At 37.9% G+C, this 6323-nt stretch overlaps 1 long non-coding RNA gene across 1 annotated transcript in view; it reads left to right on the top strand.

Moving 5' to 3' along the window:
* The first annotated feature begins 324 nt into the window (after nucleotides 1–324).
* The window catches only part of LOC307163783, a 485677-nt gene continuing 479678 nt past the window's right edge, over nucleotides 325–6323 (top strand). Inside the window, exon 1 of the long non-coding RNA XR_013822140.1 lies at nucleotides 325–334. This is a non-coding gene — a long non-coding RNA (uncharacterized lncRNA). The remainder of the gene's footprint in view (nucleotides 335–6323) is intronic.

The raw sequence follows: 6323 nt of genomic DNA, 5'->3' as shown, positions 1-6323 counted from the left end.
TTCTTTCCCGGTTCCAAGCATACACTGTAAAAAAATCCGTAAAAATCCGGTACAATGTACCATATTTATTTGAAGGAATTTTCCGTATTTGTCTTTTACAGGACTTTTACCCGTATTTTGAATTACATTCATTGTGGGAACTAGAAACTGATCGGCGCGAAAAGTTTGAGACGCAAGCGCCATTACACACACAGATGACGCGGCCAAAGTTGCTTTTTAAAGTCGGATTTTGGATGTGTGGAAGCCATGGAAGACACTTCTGTGGTAAAAACCGAAAATTATATTTTGCTAAATGTCAAATAAGCTGTAAAGTTATTTAGTTGCCACCCGGCTTGTTAGGCAATGTCGGAGCCGTCGCGTTTATCGTTTTATGCATATCGTCACACATTGAATGTTTTAGTTCACACTCGTGGAAGTTCCCCTGATTGTATGTGTTATAGTGTCCTCGTTGTAACTGGTTTATTGGCTTTTATTTTGTCGGTGATACGGTTTATTTCGTGCCGAGCGCACCCGTTAACCAGTATAAAGTGCACGTTACTCGTGTTTTTGGAGCAAACAAAAGCTACCAGATGAATCGGCAAGAAAAGTAAAGGCCATTTAAGACTTGCTTGATTTAAAAGGCATGAAGATATAACGTGAAGAGACTGTGTGTGAAGATGCAGTAACAGCTGGATCAAGGATAACACCACATTTTCTGCCAAATGAGGTATGTTAATGTTATGTTTACGTTAGACTTTTTATTGTCTTGTCTTTGTTTTAGACAACACACAGACATTATACACACACTCAGGGCCGTTTCTAGCCTCTTTTGCACCCTAGGCAAGATTCCTATTGAGTAATAAGGAAGTAAGATGTCAATGGAGGGACAGAAATCTCTCAGATTTCCTCAAAAAGATCTTAATTTTTGTTCTGAAGACGAATGGAAGTCTTGTGGGGTGTGGAACAACATGAGCGTGAGTAATTAATGACAATTAAAAATTTTGGGTGAACTAACCCTTTAAGGAATATGGTGTTCTCTTACAGAAAAATGGCATCAACACTAACATTTCACTCTACTATTGACTGTCTAAAGCAGTGATCTCAAACTCAATTCCTGGAGGGCCACAGCTCTGCACAGTTTTGCTCCAACCCTAATCAAACACACCTGATCCAGCTAATCAAGGTCTTCAGGATTACTAGAAACTTCTTTGCAGGTGTGAGTTGGAGCTGATTGGAACTAAGCTGCAGAGCTGTGGCCCTCCAGGGGCCTCATTTATAAAACTGTGCGTAGGAACCTTACTAAAAGTGTACGTGCGCCCGAAAGCCAAAAATGGCGTACGCAAAAAAATATTCAGACTTATAAAACCGTTCGTACGCCAGAACCTGCGCAGAATTCACTTTATAAATCCCAGTCAGCGGAAGATTGTGCGCACATGCGTCTCCTCCCCGAAATAACCGTATATGGAGCTTACAACGCCTAGTTTTACTATGCATACCCTCATCTGCATATCATTTGCATATGATTATTCATCCACGTGATAACGTTTAACGGTACAAGACACATTACATTAATAAAAATAATGTACTTGCCTATCCTTGTCTTGTTTTTGAATACATAAATCAAATAGTGTAAAATACATTTCATCTTTTCCACCGGCCGAATAGTATTTTTAATTGATTTATATTTTTAATGGAAACATAGGCCTTGGGCATTATTTGCACGAAACTATTTTCTCAGACAATCTTGTATTATCATGATAAGAAATTATCTCTGTGGTTAAAACATTAAAACACACCACGCTACAGGAAAAGTGTTCAAAAACATCGAATCCACAACAAATATTTCTATTGATTGAATTTGAATTTAAAAAATGTTGTAACTTCTCAGTAATGATTTCACGTTTAAGTGTTTAACTCCATTAATTTGAATGGCATATTTAATCTAAATGTTTATATCAGAAGTAAAACATAGTTTAAATCATTATTTTATTTATTTTAAACTGTTGCGTCAGTTTCACTAAACGGTGAACTAAACTAAACTAAAAGCACAGGTGGAAGTGGGGAAGAAGAACAAGACGAGGAGGAACGAGAGGAAAACAAAGGAGCTAATGTATCAGAAGATAATGAAGGCATTGAGGACAAAATAGATGGTGGCAAATCTTTTGTGAAGAAAGAGAGCACAGGAAACTCTGAAAGCGAGGAAATCTTCACGGTATGATATATACGCACATACCTTTTTATAGCCCATTCATTAAAAAAATTTTTTAATTCAAAGTATTTGCACCTGGTTAAGAATGCTGATAATGATAATTCAGGTTGATGCAATTTGATTTATTGGGTGATGTAATAGGATAATTTAGAAGTTTTTCATTTTAAATAGTTATTGCTATTTGGGCCAGTTGGTGTCGCCAAAACACACTCTTCTACAAGAGTGCGTACGCACGGTCAAGAGCATCCTTACGTGCTCACTTATTTACGCCAAGTTTATTTTTTATAAATCCCGATATGTGCGTGGAAAAATGCGTACGCATATTTCTATGGCCATTTTGTGCGTACGCAACGTTTATACATCAGGCCCCAGGAATTGAGTTTGAGATCACTGGTCTAAAGCTATTTTTAATGATAGAAGCAGCAGACCTGTATTCGTATTCCATTTGTTTTTGTTTGTTTGTTTCTGTATTGTATTTGTATTGTATTGCATTTGAAAGTGTTTTGAATCTTGACTTTCACAGTTTATGAAGTTTTTTTTTTTTCAAAGAATTTTGTGAGCTATTTGGTGCAACACCTTGTGCAAGTACCTTCTCATGTTTTCTTTTTTTAATTCTGTCTCTTGTTTGTTTAATGACTAAAAACTTATTCCACAATACAAGCACTTTTTAATGGTGCTTTGTACATGGTATATATACTGAACCATTCATCATAAATGGGCAGCATGAGTTTGTATGCGGATTAATATATATATATATTTGTATAAGGATTATCCGTTTATAGTATGAAAATGTACTGTTAATATACAGAATTGTCCGTTTTAGAAATGAAGGAACTGTCCGTAATTTAACGGAAAATGTCCTGTTTTTTTTTTACGGAATTATTTTTTTTACAGTGTAGAGTCAAACTGGACTGCAACATCCGGATCAAAACACACACATGAGAAGAAACATCCTGCATACACTCCTTCCTGTCAACTCTATCAGTCATAAATGTTTCAGACACATCTAAAACATCAAACTTTCTAGCCTGAGCATGGGTTACCGCACAGGCAGTAAAACAGAAGGAAGCTGTTGGCCCACATCAAGCGGTTCACAAAACCCAGACACATCTGACTTGTCCACAACAATAGGCTGAGGAAACACCTTACCACCAGCAATATCATTGCCTAATATCAGACCTACTCGGAAGCTGAGCACGTACTCCCAAACTTACAATTCCTGTGAACAAATCAGATTGAAGGTAAACGGAGTGCAAGGGAACTTTAACACAGCCGAGCTCAATGCCACGGATTAACACGCTTGATCCGCAGGACGACTGTTCTGAGAAATCTAGTGCGCTTTCCACAATAAAGGATTGAACCGAACCAGTGTCTCGCAAGATCGTAATCGGCTTCAGATTTCCCTGCTCCCCTGAGAGAGATACTGAACCATTCATCATAAATGGGTAGTATAAGTTTGTATGCGGATTAATATAATTAAACACAGACGGATAAGTATGAACTAGAGCAACTCCCTTTGGTTTCACAGGAGGTTTACTCAGATTCCAGGCCATCCTTAAAAATATTCTTGTTTGCCGTAACCCGACCGACCCAGTCAATTTAGGTCCGACCCAATTTTTTTTTTTTTTTCCCTTTTAGTCCGACCGACTTGCCGATTGTAAACTTGCGTTAAGACCGACCGATTTTTTTTTACTCTTCAAACAACTAATACAAATGCAATAAAATGATATTAATTATATTTTATTGTGAATAAATAGGCCTACATATAGGCTACAAACGTAGGCTACGCTCTTTCTTTTAAATAAAAACCCGTGGCGTCATCTATGATTATAAGGGCTGTGTGTAGGCTGTAGGCCGCCGCCTATGCGAAATGAAAGTGAAATCGCGACACTCAGATCCACGAAAAATATGTTTTAGTAGGCTAATTCTATGAATTACACTGCGCAAACCAAAAGTAGGCTATTATACCCACCGGATGAAGAGGGATTGGCTCTCCACAGAACATAATTTATAGCCTATTCATTTTATTTTATTTTTCGTGTTCGCATTTATGAGGAAGAAACAATGTTACGGACTTGACCGCTCTAAAAGCGGCAATTAAAACTTCACAGAGATCTCAAACAGGCATTTAAAACACCAAATATTAATAATGGGCATATCAAGCAAAATAAAATTCGATGATTGATCGAAAATTGTATCTCTCCCCCCACATCACCGGCAACGCTCCGACAGTAAATTTCTCTGTAGGCTACTGTCTAATAGGCCTGTGTTGTAGCCCACAGTCATTAAAAAACGATTTAGTTTCATATTCATGTTTAAATAAAATAATATTTATTTTTTAAATTTCATGTTGATTATATGAAAAGTGAATAGCATGAATAAGATAAGATGATCCCGAAAATATCGGAAGACAAATTGAGTAGGCAGACATGATTTTAACCACTTCATTAAGTTTGTTTTTGTAGAAAGTCTGTCTTTAAACTGAATTTCGTTTTGTATTAATTGTATCTTAATTTTGATCAATGTTTCATCAACCATTTTCATGTATTTAATAAATAAGAGGTAGGCTAAATAAGGCAATATAATCAGGACACGGAGTCGCCGGCGCGTGAACTGGAGCTGGTCTCTTAAATGAACCGAAACTCAGCGTATAAGCTACTTGCCTCACAGACCTGAGACATATATATAGGCCTATATATATAAAAAGCATGAAATGTACACTTTTAAACAAAACAATTCAAAACGAAAGAAAACAGACTGCTCTCTGCTTATGTAATGAAATGTGCATTTCTCTCTGGCGCGTTCACTAGGCTACTGCGAAGATCGCGTCAGCATCGTCAACTTCATCTTTGACACAGAAAACACTTGTTTATTAATAAACAATTGAAATGTCTCCTTGATATATTTGACATATACTAATAATCATCACTTTTCCCAATTCTGACAGCTTAGGTGCGTTATTGGCAGCGCTCCCGTTACATGAATAGGCCTATAATATTACCGCTATAATATTATTCTTTGGTGTTCAGTTTATACAGGTTTTCTAATTGTTATTTAATATATATATATATATAGCACGAAGTTCTGGAAAACTGTCAGTGAAGTCCCGATATGCAAATTTGACCAAAATTGTACATTTTTTTTTTACATCGACTCTCGAAAAAAAAAATATAGACCGACCAACCGACCTTTTTTTTTTTTTTTTGCTGTTACGCAAACCAAGATATTTTTAAGGATGGCCCCAGCGCTTACAATCCGCAATCAAATGTCCTGGCTCGCGACAGAAAAAACAAACGCGCCTCTCTCCCTCACGAGCCACATTTGTATTACGAAAAACCAAGCGTGCCGCACAAGCCCTGAAAAGTGAAGCCAAAACGTCTCGATCGCCCCCCGGTGACTGGTCCTAGTATAGGTCATAAGCCCCGCCTCCCCATGTTATTCAACGGGACGCGAGACCAACTAAACAATTAAATTACACTTCAAATATCTTTTTTCCAAAGGTGGTTTCTTTCATTTGCTGTCGTTTTTATCACGCTGATGTAAGTTCTAGTATCTGTTTCCAAAATAAGTTGGTTTTTAGCTAGTTACGTGATGCGGTGGTGTAACGTCATGATTGACAGCTGTGATTGACAGGTTCTCCGAGCGAAGTAGTCACTGAAGCACCAACGGACATTTTTTTCGGGATCTTCGGAGGACTGAGGAGATTGTATTTGCTTTATTTTAACAAGCCTCTTGTCGTACTGCAATCAATTTTTAAAAAAGTGTGCAGAATCCACTCTCCCTGAGTGCATTCTGCGAGAGTGAGGGCGGAGCGTTGATCTCGCGGCTTTACTTCCTGCTCGCTACTGCGCAGGTCTGGTCCCGAAATCGCTACTGCGCAGACTCAAGTTCCAATATGTCAGCGCCATATCGGGACTCTGGCGGCTTCAGTTCTCACCAATGGAAGAGAGCGAAGGGGCGTCGTCCATATTTTTTTACAGTCTATGCGAAAAACACACTCGAAGCTGCTTCTCTATTCTCTCCTTTTCCTTTACCCTTACCTTAAAAAAAAAAAAAAAAAAAACCTCGAGCTGTTCCTCACAGGAAACTCAACAGATGAACCGTGTTTCTCTCTACACACAGACGGAGTAAAAAC

The sequence above is a fragment of the Squalius cephalus genome (assembly GCF_949319135.1).
Source record: "Squalius cephalus genome assembly, chromosome: 8".
In the NCBI taxonomy this organism is placed as follows: Eukaryota; Metazoa; Chordata; class Actinopteri; order Cypriniformes; family Leuciscidae; genus Squalius; species Squalius cephalus.
The sequence above is the reverse complement of the archived record's forward strand: the minus strand, read 5'-3'. Positions and strand labels throughout refer to the sequence as shown.